The 21201-nt window shown below is 43.0% G+C and overlaps 1 non-coding gene across 1 annotated transcript; it reads left to right on the forward strand.

Annotated features, from left to right (window-relative positions):
* The first annotated feature begins 543 nt into the window (after positions 1 to 543).
* On the forward strand, positions 544 to 627 carry Trnas-aga (transfer RNA serine (anticodon AGA)). The gene is given in 2 exon segments: positions 544 to 583; positions 593 to 627. It is a non-coding gene; the product is annotated as a tRNA-Ser (tRNA).
* Positions 628 to 21201: the final 20574 nt, after the last annotated feature.

Genomic DNA, 21201 nt, shown 5'->3' on the forward strand with positions numbered 1-21201 from the left:
TTACGCGAGCAATAACAAAAAGAAAGCGAGAAGCTCTTTATTGGCAATCTAATGTGCGTAGTTGTTTAGACCGTAGTAAGCTGCGCCAGCGACCTCGGATACGGAGGCGTGTCCGCTGAGTACACGATCCCCAAACCGCCGAAACGCGGTCCGCAGTCACGGGCGCCGACGCCCCACTTGGCGGGTGTCCGCCGTCGGCAGGTAGCCGCGCTGTCGCTTCTTTCTGCTTCCGCTCCAGTTCGGCCCTCATCTTCCTCGCCGGCCCGTGGGAACCGGGACGCACTTCTCACCTTCACCGGGGCGAGCCAGGCGGCTCAGCACGACACGTCGCGTGCCTGCCCGCCTGTCCCCCTCACACAAAAATGCTGAGACTGCTTCGCCCCTGCAAGTGTGGAAGGGAAGTGGGTTCATCCAGGACCAAAGGAATCCAACTAAGAAAATGAAAGTCAGGGAAAAGTGAAAAAAATTATTACTGTCAGGCATGGGTCATCTGCTTCAAAACAACTTGTTATTTATTTCAAATTTTAACGGTCTTGATCGCCGGCCTGAGTGGCCGAGCGGTTCTAGGCGCTACAGTCTAGAGCCGCGCGACCGCTGCGGTCGCAGGTTCGAATCCTGCCTCGGGCATGGATGTGTGTGTGATGTACTTAGGTTAGTTAGGTTTAAGTAGTTCTAAGTTCTAGGGGACTGAGGACCTCAGAAGTTAAATCCCATAGTGCTCAGAGCCATTTGAACCATTTTTTGAACGGTCTTGATCGCAGTAAAACGTAATAACAACTTGACATGCAACCATTCTCAGGTTACTCTCACACTAAGACTGGTTCCAAATTATAGTGTTTCCCATAACAGCAACGCCTCTGAGTGTAAGCTGTAGATATTACCAGGGCTGTTCGGAAAGGAAGCTCCGATCGGTCGCGATATGAAACCCACAGTGAAAATCAAATATTTTTTATTCGCAACAATTAGCCACACCTTCCAGCTACCTCTCTAAATAGTCACCGCTCCGACTTAGACATTTGTCGTGGCGTTGTACAAACTTTCCAGTACCCTCGTCACAGAAAGCAGCCACCCGTGCTCTCCGCCAATTGTCTACGCTGGTCTGCCTTTCGTTGTTTGTGCCAAAATGTTGTCTTCGTAGCCATCGCTTCATGTCAGCACAGATGAACAATGGAGGGAGCCAATTGAGGGCTGTATTGTCAGTGATCAAACAAGTTCATCTGATGTTAGAACATACATGCCATGAGCGTTAATGTGAAGAGTAGCCAATGCTACTGGAATTAACAATTCAGCTCTATTTGTTCTGATACGTAGGCAGTATCCCCACATGAACTTTTACATAGTGGTATGTTCAGTTCTATTATTAAAGTTCAATTGATCATGAGATCACTTTGGGATAGAGTCAGTGTCATTTGCAAGGGAAGAAGGCTGGCTAAACATCCATAAAGATCAGAATTAACTTTAAATTGAAATGGAGGAACACAGCAATGATGATACAGATTGTAAACTATACTATAAACAGATGAGGTGAGTATTGTAAGAAGTGTTGGAAAGGGTGTTGTCTGTCATCAACGCTTTTCAGTTTTTATGCTGAGAAACTAACTGATAAAGCATCAGAAAGAAAAACAATGAACACAGTAGCAAGAAAAGAGTGTGTGAATAGAGTTAAATGTGCAGATGATCACGCAGTGTTCACTGAATCAAAAGAAGACTACTGTTTATGATGAAGAGAATAGTGAAAGTGAGAAAAGATTATGTAATGAATCTCTAGAAATGAAGGTTCCGTAAAAAAATCATTGGAACAAGCAAAAGTTTTACTTAGGAAGTTTGGTGATAGGAAAACGAAGGTATGCGGAGAAAGAAGTGGACCACCATGTGTAACAAGTCTTTGAAAAGGAGAAAGGTTGATTGATATCAAAAAGTCTTCTATTAGAACTACGTATCACATTCGCCAACTGCTTTTTATGGTGTGCGGTAACATATTGCCCTGACTCATGGACAATCGGGAAGAAAGAAGGAAAGAAGTTAGATAGTTTGGAAATGTGGCAGGAGAAAAACATTGAAAGTTTAATGAACTGACATGGTAACTTATGAAGAAACGCTCCAAGGAATACAAGAGGAAAAGAAAATAGTGAGCATGATAAGAATGACAAAATAATACTGACTGGGACATGGATCGCCAAGGAATAGCCTGTAACGAAGATTGCAGGTAAGGTATGGAGAGAAACAACGAGTGTTGAATCCTGGCTAACTGGAAGAGCACATTACAGTGTCGTCAGAAGTAGGATGGCGTTTCAAACTCCATCGACATCGCTGCTATTAGCTTCAGAGATTCTAAGATGCATGACGATGGGTGCTATTAGCTTCAGAGATTCTAAGATGCATGACGATGGGAAACGATAACCATCGTAGCCTTCTTTAAAAAACCATCACTTCACTTAAACGATGTGGTTAGGAAAACCAGGGCAAATCTATGTCTCAACAGCTGGACATGCATTTCGTAGTCTGCTCCTCCTGAAGTGTCTCAGTCTCTGCACTGTTCCACTGTATTGGTTCCGTGATCGACGTGAAAGACACCGTACATTTTGAAAGCACAACAGCTAGTACAGTAATGTTATAAATTTTCGAAAATACTTTCTGCAGAACTTATTTGACCACACTTGTGGACTACTCATGGTGTCCAGAACTGTTACGGTCGAAATTATACAGATGGGTACAGAATCCTACACTGAGTAATTCGAGATGGTCGGATGTGAATATAAAGTTTGTAACTGAAATAAACAACTTTCAGCTTACAGTAAAAACGTAAGTTCATAGCAGCTGGTCGAAGTGCCGAACTCCAGTCTCATTGCATGTATTAGAAATGTCCATCCAATTTTATCGCATTCTGTCAAACATTCTTTTCCCTTTTCTACGACCCTTCTTCAGACTACCTTAATTTCACATTCCTGTGACCTTAAGTAACCCCTTAGAATAAAAGACAGAAAATACTGACATCCGATGATCGCAATCTCCATGGGCACCTTCCGTTCTAATCCAACGATGAGGGTATCTGTTGCTCTGATGTTGCCTTCGTTAATACCTAAGTGGGATGGTGCATAGTCATGTCGAATCCATGCCCTCTGGCGGACAACAAGAGGTAATCTTCAGTAATTATGATAGCGTACTCTAATGAACAGCACATGACGTGCACCATTGAAATGAGGCTGATGCAGTATGGTCCTACAAGTTGATCTTGTACAATGTTGTTGTTGTTGTGGTCTTCAGTCCTGAGACTGGTTTGATGCAGCTCTCCATTCTACTCTATCCTGTGCAAGCTTCTTCATCTCCCAGTACCTACTGCAACCTACATCCTTCTGAATCTGCTTAGTGTATTCATCTCTTGGTCTCCCCCTACGATTTTTACCCTCCACGATGCCCTCCAATCCTAAATTGGCGATCCCTTGATGCCTCAGAACATGTCCTACCAACCGATCCCTTCTTCTGGTCAGGTTGTGCCACAAACTCCTCTTCTCCCCAATCCTATTCAGTACCTCCTCATTAGTTATGTGATCTACCCATCTAATCTTCAGCATTCTTCTGTAGCACCACATTGCGAAAGCTTCTATTCTCTTCTTGTCCAAACTATTTACCGTCCATGTTTCACTTCCATACATGGCTACACTCCATACAAATACTTTCAGAAATGACTTCCTGACACTTAAATCTATACTCGATGTTAACAAATTTCTCTTCTTGAGAAACGCTTTCCTTGCCATTGCCAGTATACATTTTATATCCTCTCCGACCATCATCGGTTATTTTGCTCCCCAAATAGCAAAACTCCTTTACTACTTTAAGTGTCTCATTTCCTAATCTAATACCCTCAACATCACCCGACTTAATTCGACTACATTCCATTATCCTCGTTTTGCTTTTGTTGATGTTCATCTTATATCCTCCCTTCAAGACACCATCCATTCCGTTCAACTGCTCTTCCAAGTCCTTTGCTGTCTCTGACAGAATTACAATGTCATCGGCGAACCTCAAAGTTTTTATTTCTTCTCCATGGATTTTAATACCTACTCCGAATTTTTCTTTTGTTTCCTTTACTGCTTGCTCAATATACAGATTGAATAACATCGGGGAGAGGCTACAGCCCTGTCTTACTCCCTTCCCAACCGCTGTTTCCATTTCATCTCCCTCGACTCTTATAACTGCCATTTGCTTTCTGTACAAATTGTAAATAGCCTTTCGCTCCCTGTATTTTACCCCTGCCACCTTTAGAATTTGAAAGAGAGTATTCCAGTCAACATTGTCAAAAGCTTTCTCTAAGTCTACAAATGCTAGAAACGTAGGTTTGCCTTTCCTTAATCTTTCTTCTAAGGTAAGTCGTAAGGTCAGTATTGCCTCACGTGTTCCAGTATTTCTACGGAATCCAAACTGATCTTCCCCGAGGCCGGCTTCTACTAGTTTTTCCATTCGTCTGTAAAGAATTCGTGTTAGTATTTTGCAGCTGTGGCTTATTAAACTGATTGTCCGGTAATTTTCACATCTGTCAACACCTGCTTTCTTTGGGATTGGAATTATTATATTCTTCTTGAAGTCTGAGGGCATTTCACCTGTTTCATACATCTTGCTCACCAGATGGTAGAGTTTTGTCAGGACTGGCTCTGCCAAGGCCGTCAGTAGTTCCAATGGAATGTTGTCTACTCCGGGGGCCTTGTTTCGACTCAGGTCTTTCAGTGCTCTGTCAAACTGTTCACGCAGTATCGTATCTCCCATTTCATCTTAGAAGAGCGTGGCGTACAGAATTTCTTCATTCCAGACATGACTGCTGCGGCAGTTGAAAACATCATAACAGTTGAAAGAGGCCTCGTCCTTGGCCAATAATACCAGTAAGATATCCGATGCTACAGTGCCGAAGTGGACACGTCTTTGATAGAACTGAACTCTAGATTCAAAATCATATGATCCCACTGGTTGCACACTTGTGCCGCTGACAAAATGATAGTACTGACTACACTGTACTCTTCCAGGTGAGCATTTCAGGGGATAACTGACGGCTGCTTATTGATGAATCTACTTCCAAATTCTCCAGCTTCATTTGCTCAGTATCTTCCGCACAAACAATTATTTGCCGAGAACCTTGGCATTTCATCGTGGTTTGAACCACCCAGTTTTTCATAAGTTTTTCTCCATGGCGATTATTTCTTTCAGTTACGATGACGGTGGTAGCGGTATCTTCCTCAGTATATTCTTTAGGCTTTCCAGGTACTAAACTCCTGCCGCATACGCCTGCCGGTAATGTCCCGTAATGAGTAAAGCTCCCTCTTCGCCAATCAATGACGAGCTGTAAACAGTGACAGACTGCACCGTGCACGCGCCACGGACAAAGTGTATTGCTTTTCAATGTAGCGCCACCAACATTATGCTTTCAGACAAAAGCAATTCAAAAACACTTAAGTCGCAAACACAGCTCATTAAAAACCTCGTGCCGTCCCATATATTTACGTGTATTTCCTACCATTAGTTTCTTTTTTCAAAATTCGAAGTTTAGAATATTGTCCATTGGTATGCCTCGGTCGCTAAATGTCAGACAATAAATATAAAGTGTATGGAATTCTACCTCAATTCGGTTCAACAATTTTTATTGCCACTTATCTAATTTACCTCTGGCATTAATTTGCCAGTAAAGAAAATGCCAAACTGCATCAAAGCGAGGAGTCCATGCTAAACTGTAGGACCATCTAAAGTACGCTGCTTAAGTCAGTTCAAAACTCGTTGGAAGGCAATAGGATTTCCAATAGTATCATTCCTGGGAAAGAAACGTTCAAATAAACCTTCCAGTTTCGGACAGCTTTGCCTTACCGTCTGTAAAATTTTGACCTACCCTTCTGGAACACAGTACTATTGTGTATACTGATGTTTGTAATTTATTGTTGGACTGGATTAATTTTCTAATGTTTCGGTTTGAATCATTATCAAATGACTTTACCCCAGACATGAAAATCACAAGTAATTTGTTGTGTAAGTTGAATCTGTGTAGTGCAGAAACTATTATTTCTTTTTACTTGGGAGTAAGAACAATACTGCCAACAACTTGGCACAAACGTAAAATCATATACACAGAGAAATCACAGTATAAATAACTAAATAACTAGAACGAAGATTTCAAAACATTGTAATATTTCCACGTAGAACGCCTATTGCTAAGGATACTTTACATACCAGCTACACACAAAACTGAATATACAGGGTGACAATTATTGAACTACATGAAATAAAATCGTCACAACTTCTGAACGGTTTGCGTTAGGACGTTCAAACTGCACGGCCGCGGGGCATTATGGGAATTAGTATGCACATTTATGGTTTGGTTTAGCGACAAAGCCCACTTTCATTTGAATGTATTCATCAATAATCAAAATTAGCGCGTTTGGGGGCTCAGAAAACGGATTCGCGATCGAGAAGTCTCTTCACTCTCAACGGGTGACCGTGTGGTGTGCTATGTCCAGTCACGGAATAATCGGTGCGGTATTCCTTGATGGCACGGTGACTACCGAACGGTACGTGAAGGTTTTGGAAGATGCTAATCATCCCCATTATCCAAAGTGAGCCTCATTTCGACAAGATGTGGTCCATGCAAGACGGAGATCGACCCCATAGAGGCAGGAGAGTGTTTGCTGCCCTGGAGGAACACTATGGGGCACTGCATTCTGGCTCTGTGTTACCCAGACGCCATTGCCATGGCCTCTATTGGCCGCCGTATTCTCCGGATCTGAACACATGTGACTCATTTTTGTGGGGCTACATTAAAGACAACGTATACAGCAATAACCACAAAACCATTATTGAGATGAAAATAGCCTTTCAGGAGGTCATCGACAGCATCGATGTTCCGACACTTCAGCGGATCATGCAGAATTTCGCTATTCGTCTGCGCCACCTTATCGCCGATGATGGCAGGCATATCGAACATGTCATAACCTAAATCCGAATTTCTGTAGTGACGTTTGTATGCTGAATAAAGTGTGTGCACACCGTAGTTTGTAACTAATTTACCTTTTCTTTCACATAGTTCAATAATAGTCACCCCATAAAAAGAGAACTTAACGCAGACTGGGAAGGGTATCCTAGAGATCAGAGTGTTTATGCAACCACAGACAAAATACCAAATTTCATGTACGTACACACACTACAACCTCGTAGGAAACAAAAATAATTTTTGTATTTGACGATTTTCCTGATATAATAAAATAGGAGCATTTGCTGGAAGGCGCACTTTCAATTTCAGAAGTTTTGAAATAAGCGGTTTTGATTTGCTTCCAAGAAACTACAGGAAACAGCAAGTGGTTGACATATTTTTCTTCTTTCTTCTGGCAGTCGCAGAAAGCATTACCTGTGGATGGAAGGAGATGAACCATGGTTGGTATGTATTCGTACCAAGGTAGTTATCAGCTTCCTGCTCGCCTGGTATTATAGAAACCAGCGGGTGCTTCTAATTACTGGTTGGATAGCAGCGTAATATTGACCTTTATAGCGAACAGAACTACGAAAATCCTGTGTCCATTCTTCCTTGGCCAGTTTCAGCATTCGTAACTCGTAATCAGAGTATAGTAGATTGACGTTAAATACAGGTCAGTAACACCGTCCTCTTTCGTCAGTTGATCGACATCGTCATTGCAGACCACTCCTGCCAGAGATGCGACCCATAGAAAGGAGATTTTCTTACCTCTTCGTCTGTTTAGCACTGAGTCTCGCATGATTTCCAATATTTGAATATTTGTTTTACTGCCATATTTGTTCTACTGCCTCACTTTGGCTTTTCAATGGACTGCAATACGCTTTTTGTGTACGGCACTACCAGCAAATTCTGCTAGCCCATATGACGATCAAATCTGAGAGCCTATCGAATCGCTATGGCTGCCATTGAGAAAATGTCGAAATCGCTGGAATATTTCGCCTTTGGGACGAAAGTGCACATTCTACTGCTGCTGTCTCTTGATATCGAGAGCCATAAGCATTCACATGAACAAAGTGCTGCCAATAAAGATTAACGTAAACACTGAAACTTGAACTTATTCTGACAAAGCCATTTTCCATAAAACTATACTACTGAATATCGAGCTTTTCCAACTTATATCTGAATGGAGCTCCAAATGAGATCGCGTAACTAACTGTTTGAATCCAGTGGTCGATGGTACACACTAACGCTACCACTAGCACAGGACAGAGGTTCCACGTGACTGATGGAGTAAACTTCTATCTCGTTGACGACGACCAAGGCGTACTATGTGTCAGCTGCCTATAGTATTCATTGTGTGCAAAGTAGCAGAAGGAGGAGATTTAATGAGACACTGTAACGAGTGCAAGACTTTGCACCTAACGATTGCACACAATGCGTAAACTTTAGTTCACAGTTCCACCGGCAAGCTGATAATCCGTTGTTTCCCAATGCTCTTTACAGATGAAACAATAGTGAGCCGCGCTCTTAGAGGCGCCATGTCACTGACTGCGTGGCCCCTCCCGCCGGATGTTCGAGTCCTCCCTCGGGCATGGGTGTGCGTGTTGTTCGTAGCATAAGTTAGTTAAAGTAGTGTGTAAGTCTAGGGACTGATGACCTAAGCAGTTTGGTATCTTAGAAATTCACACAAATTTGAACATTTGATCAATAAGTGGTATAGGCCTTCCTAGAACCCTTACACACTACCTGACCTTGAACTCAGTGATTGACCTTTTTCCAAGTCATGTATGACCTGATGAACTCATGACATCGTCAATGACGTCATCATCCATATAAGTGGGCATCCACCACCCCCACCATCCTCAGCTAATCATAGCACGGTATTTTAAATCAAAGATGGCGGAAATAGCCCAATTTCGGTAGTGTAAAATTAAAACTTTCGCCTCCTATTCCCGAGCAATGACAACACAGCACTTGTAGCCTCCAGCGAATCATAGTGCAGCATTAAAAAATTCAACACGGTGTAAATAGCGTAATTGTAATGCTAGAAAACTAAAAACCATGTCTTCCTCCCCCTATCTACAACCAACCACAGCACAGTGCTCCTTCTCCAGTCAACCATATTTTGGTATTAAAAATTCGAGGTAGTGGAAATGGCAGAACTGAGTTAGTGGAAAATTCTCCGTTCTTCCCTCTCCACCCCCCCCCCCTCTCCCCCGCCTTACGTCGAAACTGGATACAAATGTATACATCCCCTCTTCCCTTTGCTCTTTCCAGCAAATCGAAGTGTAGCATTAAAATCGTATCAAATTACGTTATATACATACACAACAAGAAAACTTCTCAATTTATACCACTGCTCATAGCCTTAGGGTATGTTAAAAAGTATTCTAACACCAGGTGGATATTAACAACTGGAGAGGGAAAATTGTACCCCCTCTGTAATACAAAGAGGTGACAAAATACATGGGATGCCTCCTAATATAGTGTCGGATCTCCAAAAGCCCGGCGCATTCCAGCAACTCGATGCATGGACTCAAAAAGACGTTGGAAGTTCCCTGCAGAAATACTGAGTCATGCTGCCTCTACTTCCTTCCGTCCACAACTGCGAAAGTGTTACTGATGCATGAATTGTCGATCTTGGCGGCCAGATAATTTGCTCGGATTGTCCAGAATGTTCTTCAAATCAGTCGCAAAACAACTGTGGCCTGGTTACATGACCGATCGTTGTTTGGAAACATGAAGTTCAAGAGTGGCTGAAAATGGTCTCCAAGCAGCCGAACACAACAATTTTTATTCAGTGATCGGATCAGTTACACCAGAGGACCCAGTCTATCCATGTAAGCACAGACTACATCATTATGGAGCCAGCAACAACTTACACAACTTGGGTCCATGGTTTCGTGTGTTCTGCGGCACACTCGAACCCTACCATCAGCTCTTACCAACTGAAATCGGGACTTACCTGACCAGGTCATGGTTTCATGGTTTACCAAGCGTCTAGGGTCCAACCGACATGGTCACTAGCCCAGGAAGGGCGCTACCGGCAATGTCATGCTGTTACCAAAGGCATTGGCTTGGGTCATCTGGTGCCGTAGCCCATTAACGCCAAATTTGGACGCACGGTCCTAACGAATACGTTCGTCGTACGTCCCACGTTGATTTCTTCGGTTATTGCATACAGTGTTGCTTGTCTGTTAGGCACGAGAACTCTACGCAAACGCCGCAGCTCTCGGTCGTTAAGTGTAGGCCGTTGGTCACTGGGTAGTCCATGGTGAGAGGTGATGCCTGGAATTTGGTATTCACGGCACACTCTTGACACTGTGGATCTCGGAATGCGTAATTCTCTAACGATTTCCGAAATGGAATGTTCCATGCGTCTACCTCAAACTACCAATCCGGGTACAAAGTCCGTTAATTGCCGTCGTGCTGCTATTATCACGTTGGAAGCCTTCTCTCATTAATCGCCTGGGTACAAACGACAGCTTCGCCAATGCACTGCCCTTTTGAACCTTGCGTACGTGATACAATCCTCATCTGGGTGTGCACATCGCTATCCTGTGACTTTTTTCGCAGCATTTTATAATGTCGTTTTTGTCTGGAGGCATTTATTCGTTAATCTGTACTTCCTCTGTAATATATTTGTTGCTTGTAGGGGTATTGAGTTATTTGTTGGGTGTTACTGGGTGGAAACAGCATATGAAAGATGAACACTTAAGAGGAAGGGTGAACACCTAGAAGGGGGCGGGGGGGGGGGGGGGAGGGAGGGACCGTAGACTTAGTCACAACAAGCAAACATCTCAATTCACCAGAGATCAGAGATCTCTTAACTCACATGCTGAATCAGGGACTGCAAAATCGCATTCTTGGGAACGCCAGTTTCCCACAAATACCAAAACTCCGGTCCCCCCCCCCCCCTCCCCCCCCCCCCCCAGCGGAGGTTCGAGACCTCCCTCGGGCATGTATTTGTGTGTGTGTGTGTGTGTGTGTTGTCCTTAGCATAACTTAGTTTAAGTTAGATTAAGTAATGAGTAAGCTTAGGGACCGATGAACTCCTCCGTTGGATCCCATAAGACCTTACCAAAAATTTCCAAATTTTTTACCAAAACTCAAGGAAACAAACATGAGTGCAGCGGTCATCTGTAATTGAGAGGCATGGTCTCAGCTACCTTTCGTCAGTAGTTGCTTGGATGTCAAGTGAGATCAGTTATCTCATACTATTGACTATACACAACAAGTAGTTAAGCATTACATTTTTGCATCACATGGTTGTTGTTGAATAAAATTAGGCATTGACCCAATTATCTTTAGGTTTCAGATGGGTAGCAAATCGACTGCCAAAGATTTGGGACATGCTGTTATTGCAGGTTTATCGGTTACAAAAGCTGCAGAAGAATTTAAAATACGTTGCTACCACATTGCAAGGCAGATTGAAGACTGGGAATATATCGGACTCGAAGGCACTTCCAACTTTAAATCACATAGTCGTCGAATAAAATCACAGTGTAGTGCTCGACCTGTACAAAGTAATCTTATCCCTTTTTTTCCAGATGGGTACAAAATGGACTTCTGAATATGTTCACAATTTCTGCACGTTTATCAATTGAAAAGACTCCTAAAACTTTTCAAATTTCTCGTAGCACACTGAAAATGAGATTAAACAGTGAAATTAAATAGGAACCAAACTGACGGGCTTTGATTACGATCTGAATTTCACGATAACAGTTGAAAATACACACTTGACAAACTGGGACAATGCACATGGAGACATTCCATCGGTTGAAAGACCGCCACAAAAGTTCTCTTCGCAGATTCCATACATTTATTGATGTGGATCTAACAGTACATATTTTTTTAGGGAACAGATGGAGAAAGAGCATATTCATTTCCATAGAGGAACTGAAGATATTAGGCAAATAATTAAGAAAGTTTGACATCAACAGTGTATAGTGCTAGATGAGCAAGCAAGCACAGCTAACAGTCTGCAAGAGATAACGCTGCACGCTTATCTTTCATAAGGCTACTGCCTGGCTGTATGTTTTTTAACAAAGCTCTGTTCTGGAGTAGCGATGCCTGTCCGCTTAATGTGCTTTTCTCTCCAACACACACTTCCGCAAAGAGAGAGAAAGGTTGCTTCCGTGAATATCTCGAGGAAGGGTTTTCTTTCCTTGGGAAATGTCCATTGTAAACAAAATATGATAAACTTGTCGACTAATGCCTGTTATCACATTTTAGCTTGTTGACTCAGCTGGGAAGTTTGTAACAAAAGCTGAAAAAAGCTCATTTGGAAGCTATGAGCTAATGTTGAATCTTTGGAGAGTCAATATCACAGTCGCTGCCTTTGCAAGAGATGTAAGTACAAAAGCACTGCTAATAGTTATCAGTTACTTGCTGTAATACATGAAATTCCATGTTACAGAACTTGAAAAGCCTGAGGAGTGCAATAAGCACTGCAAACCTGACGTTGTTGGAAGGAGCACAGTTATCTCATATTCAGTGCAAAACACATCGCCACCAAACCTGGAGCAACGGTGTTGGTTCATCTGAAGGACTGCAAGTTATATCTCCCATGAAGATTCTCCACCATCAGTCCTGCCAAAGCAAATTGTATTATTACAGTGAGATGACAAAAGTAGCGGAACACCGATACGCACATACACAGATAGCGGTAGTATCGCGTACACAAGCTTCCATTTGGACTCAGGTGATTCGTGTTCAAAAGGTTTCCGACATGATTATGGCCGCTCTACGGGAATTGACAGACTTTGAATGCAGAATAGTAGTTGGAGCTAGACGAATGGGACATTCAATTTTGGAAATCGTTAGGGAATTCAATATTCCGAGATTCACAGTATTAAAAGTGTGTCGAGAATACCAAATTCCAGGCACTACCTCTCACCATGGACTACGCAGTGACGGCCTTCACTTAACGACCGAGAGCAGCGGAGTTTGTGTAGAGTTGTCAGTGCTAGCAGTCAAGCAATACTGCGTGTTATAACCGAATAAATGAATGTGGGATGTATTAGTTAAGCCCCTGTGTCCCAATTTGGCATAATGGATTATGGCACCAGACTACCGAGACGAGTGCCTTTTTTAACAGCACAACATCGCCTGCAGCACCTCTACTGGGCTCGTGATCAAAACGGTTGACCCTAGACGACTGGAAAACTGTGACCTGGTCAGATGAGTCACTCTTTCAGTAGGTAAGACTGATGGTAGGGTCTGAGTGTGGCGCAGACCCACAAAGCCCTGGCTCCAGATTGTCAATGTGGCACTGTGCAAGCACGTTTTGGCTCCATAATGGTGTGAGCTGTACTTAGATGGACTGGACTGGTCCTGTGTTCCAACTCAACCGATCATTGACAGTAAATTATTAAGTTTGGCTACTTAGTGACCATTTGCAGCCATTCATGCACTTCATATTCCCAAACAACCATGCGGCATGTCACCAGGCCACAGCTGGTTTGAAGAGCATTCTGGACAGTTCGAGCGAATGATTTGGCCACCCTCATCGCCTGAAATGAATCTCCTCATCTACCATTTATTGGTCATAATCGAGAGGTCAGTTCGTACACAGAACGCTGCACCGGCAGCATTTTCGCAGGTAAAGATGGCTAAATAAATAAAGATGCAGAACTGCTCAATATTTCTGCAGAGGACTTCCAACGACGTGTTGAGTCCAAGACAGATCGAGCTGCTGCAGTACTCCGGCAAATAGAGGTCCAACATGATAGTAGCAGGTACCCCATGACTTTTGTGACCTCAGTGTATATCGTGGAAGAGAGAATAACACTGACATAGTCGACCTTGAAAATATTAAAGGTAATTATTTGTGCCTATAAGAATGTCAGTTTTTATACCCAGTGTATAACGGTGGAAGAATGAGATTGAGATGGCTCCAAGCTTTATGGGACTTAACATCTGAGGTCATCAGTCCTCAGACTTAGAACTACTTAAACCTAACTAACCTAAGGATATTACACATCCATGCCCGAGGCAGGATTCGAACCTGCAACCGTAGCAGCAACGCGGTTCCGGACTGAAGCGCCTAGAATCGCTCGGTCACAGCGGCCGGCTGAAGAATAAGAGATGTTAATATTACATACCTAAAAGACGACTGTTGTTGTTGTATATGCAAGAGCGTTTAGCTCTCACAGGTAAAGCCATGGGTGATCTAGGAGCTTTTACAGAAGTCATTTAGCGAATTATAAAATGGCTATAGAGAGGGTGTTTTACTGATTCGGAACAATATGTTGTTGTTTAAGTTTATGATAGGTACGAGGGTATTTACTACAAATAAGAGTTTCTGTTCCAGAATGAGAGGCTGGTTGACTGCTACGTTAATACCATGTATTTAACAACACTCACAGTTCGCTTGAAAATGCTATTCGATTTCATTGCCGTAGACACATCAGTGAAATCTTGACTGTCTAATGGAGTTGTGGTCGGTGATCATTGACGGTCGGCGATCAATGATGATCAGTGGTCAGTAGGCCATAGGTGTTAATTGTTTATCATTTAGCATTTAGCATTAAGTGCTTATCATTTTGCATCAACCATTAAGCATTAAGCGTCTAGCGTTAAGTGTTTAACATTTCCTATTTAACGTTGCATGAAACCATAGTGAAAATGACATTTTATCTCATAGAGACAGCCATCATTCATGCACACAAAAAAAATGACGGTTGAAATGCTACTACCATATACATATAAAGGCCTTGCTAAGCCATACATTCTAAATTACGCGGTATCTGAAAAAATAGTTTTATGTGAGCGATTATGTTTTACCGTAAAGAAACTGCAGGTAGCACGTTAATAAAAAAAAATCATTATGTACGCTTGGAGACCATCATTGTTAATGCAATATGCTTCAAATTAAAGCGCAGATTTTAAATTTTAATTTGGTATAGACAAAAAATTTCATTTTTTACTAATAACACTGTTTACATTTCTATTAAATTGCTTAATGTATGCCAGTGCCAATGATTATGACGATACACACTGATCAGTTAGAACATTATGACCACTGACCTGCTATCGATATAAACCCGTCCAGGAGGTAGGGACGTCATCTGGCGAGGAATGACTGCTAGTCAGACACACGCAAGGTGCATGTTGTATCAGTGAGCGTGCTGTCCGTGTGTAGAACGGGGAAGGCACGCGATCTATCTGAGTTTGACCAGATTGTGATGGCCCGGAGTTTCAGGACCGCGTGACCGCTACGGTCGCAGGTTCGAATCCTGCCTCGGGCATGGATGTGTGTAATGTCCTTAGGTAAGTTAGGTTTAAGTAGTTATAAGTTCTAGGGGACTGATGACCATAGCAGTTAAGTCCCATAGTACTCAGAGCCATTTGAACCATTTGAGGTTCAGGACGAGCATTTCGGAAACTTTGCGACTTGTCGGGTGTTCGAGGAGGGCTATTGTGAATGTCGTTAAGGCGTGGCGGAACCAAGGTGAAGCCATGTCCAGTCGTCGTGGGGTTGGCCAGCCACCCCTCTTTGCAGAGGTCGGGCGTCTTAGGCTGCCAAAACTGGTTAAACAGGACAGGCGGTGAACTTTGGCGGAATTAATATCAGACTTTAATACTGGGCACACTTCCAACGAAGGGCCTCCGCAGCCGACGAGCCATGCGCGTGCTAATGTTAACGACCTCGGCAACTACGACTGAAATGGGCACGAGACCATCGTCACTGGACCTGGCACAGTGGCAGAGGGTTGCATGGTCTGATAAATCCCTATATCTTCTTCGTCACGCCGATGGGAACAGCTCCTTGACAACTATACGTTGGGACGGAGACAAGGTGGCGGCGGCTCCGTTATGCTTTGGGGAACATTCATGTGGAGCTCGTGCAAAGCGCCATGGCGGCCAAGGAGTATAGTACACTCGTTCCAGACCACGAACACCCCTTCATGACGTTCATGTTTGCCGACAGCAGTGACATTTTTCAACAAGATAATGCGCTGGTATAATTCGAGGAACACAGTGCCGAGTTCCAGTTGATGTGGTGGTCCTCCAACTTCCCAGATCTGAACCCGGTCGATCACATCTCGGATGTGACTGACGTGGCATCAGAGCTAAACGCTCCCCCCCCCCCCACCCTTCCTCGGAAATTACAGGAATTAGGTGCAGATGTGGTGCCAACTCCCTTCAGCGACTTACCAAGGTCTCATTGTTTCCATGAGACGACTCGTCACTTCTGTTATCCGTGCCAAAAATAGACATACCGGCTATTAATATGTGGTCATAATTTTCTGGCCGATCAGTGTATTTCTAGAAGATATGGATGTCTGCAAAATCATCTGCTACCAGCCTGCGATTTTGGTTCAAATGGCTCTAAGCACTATGGGACTTAACATCTGAGTTCATCAGTCCCCTGGACTTAGAACTACATAAACCTAACTAACCTAAGGACATCACACACATCCATGCCCGAGGCAGGATTCGAACCTGCGACCGTAGCAGCCGCGTGGTTCCGGACTGAAGCGCCCAAAACCGCTCGGTCACCGCGGCCGGCTGCGATTTTGGAAGGGATATAACAGGGTAGGATGTTCCATGACGTACCGATACAGGCGGAGGAAATTTTAAATACTTGCTGTGTGACACTACTGTAATGAAACTAGTACATTGCCTAAATGGTCTCGTTTACAGGTACATTGTAAAATATGTAGTGTTATTCCTGTGGCACGTTTGTACATGTAACTGCCGAATGCTTGCATAAAATTTCTTACTTGTGTTGCAACGAGCACCCTCGCCACATAGTTTGTATATTTCAGGTTCACGAATAATCCAGCTGTGGATCTATATCACTAACGTTACACAGTAATTTATTACGTCAAGATCGTTTAATAACCACAATGTTCGCATCCTGGTTTCGGAAAGTGAGTGCAATTTTCATGTGTGATTGAGACACTAAGAACTTCAAGTTACATAACAATTCCCCCTATTGTATCATGATGCCGTCTAAAAACGTCAATGTCTTGCCGCCACATAGTAAAAGAGTCTCTTTTACTCTGTAACGATATGATGTGTCATTCCTTGATATATTTAGGATGACTTCACGATATTCAGACGGCATAACTGGAAGTGTGACATGTAATGAGGAAGCCGTAGTGGATTAATCATATCTCAATATGGCAGTCAGCTGCTGAAATCAGTAACGCGGACATTATGATTGTTCAACGATCTGGACGTAATAAATTGTTATATATACATTCATAAAAGTTGCATACTTTTGTTTGGCAATATATCATTTCTTAAATCACTAACTCTAGTTTGCCTAATTGATATTTACAAGTTACATTTTTTTAGTGTTCTGTCGATTCCGAATTGACCTAAATGTATTCATTTCCATTAGTTACATATTTTAGTGCTGCTTATTTTCGGGGTGGGTGGATCATTATTTCGTATTTGAACATTGACTCCAACCTACATTAAAAACTCATATCAACGGAGATGTTCATTGGACAAAAACCACAAAGCAGACAGGCTAATTATCTTAGAATGATCTAGATTCCTGCAAACAATGAAACGGTCGCCACTGCAACTTCAATGAAACAGTTCGAAGACTTCCTTCCACACAAAGAACTACGATAAGAAATCTGGTCCTGGATGGAGAATAACACATTTTTGAACCGGCCATCATGCATTACTCTCATTTCGTAAATTCCCATTAATTAATTCTTCGTATTCCTCTGTAGGGTTGACAATAATGCAGCATCTGAATGGTCAATCCTAGTGTTCCAGCTTTCAGTGGTTCTGAAGACATGAATAGCTCCATGTGTTTCCCTGCGGGGCGCAGCTCAGAAGAGGCAGTCGAGCGTTTGGTTAGCCTCTACGTCAATCCTTCTGAATGGTCAATCCTAGTGTTCCAGCTTTCAGTGGTTCTGAAGACATGAATAGCTCCATGTGTTTCCCTGCGGGGCGCAGCTCAGAAGAGGCAGTCGAGCGTTTGGTTAGCCTCTACGTCAATCCTTCTGAATGGTCAATCCTAGTGTTCCAGCTTTCAGTGGTTCTGAAGACATGAATAGCTCCATGTGTTTCCCTGCGGGGCGCAGCTCAGAAGAGGCAGTCGAGCGTTTGGTTAGCCTCTACGTCAATCCTTCTGGAGGAAGACGCATTGGACTGTCCATTAAGGCAACTGCTGTAACATAGAAGTATGTATTAAATGACATAAATGCAGTTACAAGTTCAAAATGTTTATTTTAACTGACCTAATGTCATTATGAAAACTTTCCATAAATCCACTACTTTTACTTCTTTTTATTTCTATCACACAGGGTGCCACAATCCTCAGTTCTCTTGACGTCAGCGAAGATCAAACACACGATTGTGACAGTTGTACAGTCTTCATTCCGTTTGGACGCCTATGCTAGCCGTATTCACCTCTAGCTCGTTATGTAGGTTATCGATAGAAAGAAGGAGCAAGTGTAGCTGACTTCGAGAGATACACTCCTTATAAGGTTGTACACTTCAAGAACGATGCCAACCGGTTTAGTCTCGGAAAAACAGAGTGAAAGTAGCTGGCTTCCTGTAATTTGTAGAAAGCGACAGCCATTTCTGTAGGAATACTCAAGCAGACTCACTATCTAGTTTACAGAGCTTATTTTGTATTGTTTTGGGCGAATCCTTTTAACGGCACAGAAGATGCTACTTAAGAAGACGGAAGTATAACTTGTGTCGCTTGACGATTTCACGACGGGCTAGTTGTAAAAATGGTTCTCGGGCAAAACGTCGGATTTTGTTGTGAAATTGTAGAACTGTCACAAAAAGATTGGACGTCCCTTCCGAGAACCAATTTTTTAGAAGTGTAACTGTTTTGTAGTTATTCTCGTTGATCCATCTCTGTTTCTACACTGCGTACTTGCATAATTTCACCCACAAACAAGGTAAAATAGTAGATAAGTATTTTCCACTTGGAACTACATTTTGTAAATAGCATTAATTTGACTCCTTCTGTGCACAGTTGCCATTTTTTACGCTGTGTATGCTACGCCGTACTTTTAAACAGACTTACAGTCTCAGGTCAAAGGAATAATATAAGTTAGTACATTATGTGACTAGCTTGTATTTGTTTTTCCGTCCATTATTTAAAGCTAGTTTCTGATACTGTAGTGGCGAGGTTACTGAAAATAACCCTCGTCATCGTTGCATGGCGATGATTATAATATTTCATATATCGGAATAGCCGATAACCACAATAGCCGTCATTTACTTGCGTTCCACAGTTTACAACATCCTAGTAATAGTAGCTGTGCATTGGGCGCCATGCTAACATGATGTTCACGCTAACATAACGTTGCAGAGAACACCCTTCCCTCTTTCCCCCTATGGACAAGGACTACACTGAACAGGGTCTTTATAATATAATTTTGGTAAAGAATGAAAAACAACAATCCGATGAAGAGCATTAAAAAAATTGCATGGTGACTTCCCAAATTTCAGAATTAAGAACGATACCGTATAAGAGTTTGACAGAGCACTGAAAGACCTGAGTCGAAACAAGGCCCCGGGAGTAGACAACATTCCATTAGAACTACTGATGGCCTCGGGAGAGCATGTCATGACAAAACCCTACCATTTGGTGAGCACGATGTATGAGACAGGCGAAATACCCCCAGACTTCAAGAAGAATATAATAATTCCAATCCCAAAGAAAGTGATGATGGTCGAAGTAGAGAGGATATAAAATGTAGACTGGCAATGGCAAGGAAAGCGTTTCTCGAGAAGAGAAATTTGTTAACATCGAGTATAGATTTAAGTGTCAGGAAGTCGTTTCTGAAAGTATTTGTATGGAGTGTAGCCATGTATGGAAGTGAAACATGGACGATAACTAGTTTGGACAAGAAGAGAATAGAAGCTTTCGAAATGTGGTGCTACAGAAGAATGCTGAAGATAAGGTGGGTAGATCACGTAACTAATGGGGAGGTATTGAATAGGATTGGGGAGAAGAGAAGTTTGTGGCACAACTTAACTAGAAGAAGGGATCGGTTGGTAGGACATGTTTTGAGGCATCAAGGGATCACAAATTTAGCATTGGAGGGCACCGTGGAGGGTAAAAATCGTAGAGGGAGACCAAGAGATGAATACACTAAGCAGATTCAGAAGGATGTAGGTTGCAGTAGGTACTGGGAGATGAAGAAGCTTGCACAGGATAGAGTAGCATGGAGAGCTGCATCAAACCAGTCTCAGGACTGAAGACCACAACAACAACAACAACAACCGTATAAGAGAACTCTATAGCAGATAGACAAGGCAGAGAACATTTTTTCAACAAAAAAGATATTGGTTTCAATACATAACGGAGGAATATGTTTAAGAAATTCTGCGTATGAAGAAAATCACTGTCAGGATGCGAAACATGATCTGCTGGGAAACCGGGGAAGATGAAACTTGAAACTTTTTAAGATTAGTGCTACGGAGATACTCTAAAATTAAATACTGGGACAAAATGTGAACTTAAGATGGAAAAGAAAGAACCCGAATAACTAAGTCCACACAAGAATAAGGGCAGGTTGACGGGACATTTAGTGAGGCATCCTGGCACACTTCCTGTAAAGTGCTTGAAGAAGACTAAAGTTCGAGTCTGAGAAACAGGTTACGCAATACCTTTTTATGAGTTAATTATGAAAAGAGAGGATATTCCGTTGTATTTCTTTTCTGGACGTCGCACACCGCCCGCCGCTCTTCCTTCGGCATCTCGCATGCGGTACAGACCACTCAGAAACAGCCGTTATTACGCGATGAAGCGGAACCGGTCGGAAGAACCCTGATTCATATCTTTCATGTTAAGTTGCACTTTTAATAACCAAGGCCTCGCGAAAGGCTTGATGTTTTCGGTGCTATTGTTCTCGCCATTCACTGTTCTGATTCTCTCGGAAAATTCTGATTTTACCAATCCGATACAGATCGCATTTGCACCCACTATCATACACTCCTGGAAATGGAAAAAAGAACACATTGACACCGGTGTGTCAGACCCACCATACTTGCTCCGGACACTGCGAGAGGGCTGTACAAGCAATGATCACACGCACGGCACAGCGGACACACCAGGAACCGCGGTGTTGGCCGTCGAATGGCGCTAGCTGCGCAGCATTTGTGCACCGCCGCCGTCAGTGTCAGCCAGTTTGCCGTGGCATACGGAGCTCCATCGCAGTCTTTAACACTGGTAGCATGCCGCGACAGCGTGGACGTGAACCGTATGTGCAGTTGACGGACTTTGAGCGAGGGTGTATATTGGGCATGCGGGAGGCCGG

This window comes from Schistocerca nitens, chromosome 5 (genome assembly GCF_023898315.1).
Source record: "Schistocerca nitens isolate TAMUIC-IGC-003100 chromosome 5, iqSchNite1.1, whole genome shotgun sequence".
In the NCBI taxonomy this organism is placed as follows: domain Eukaryota; kingdom Metazoa; phylum Arthropoda; class Insecta; order Orthoptera; family Acrididae; genus Schistocerca; species Schistocerca nitens.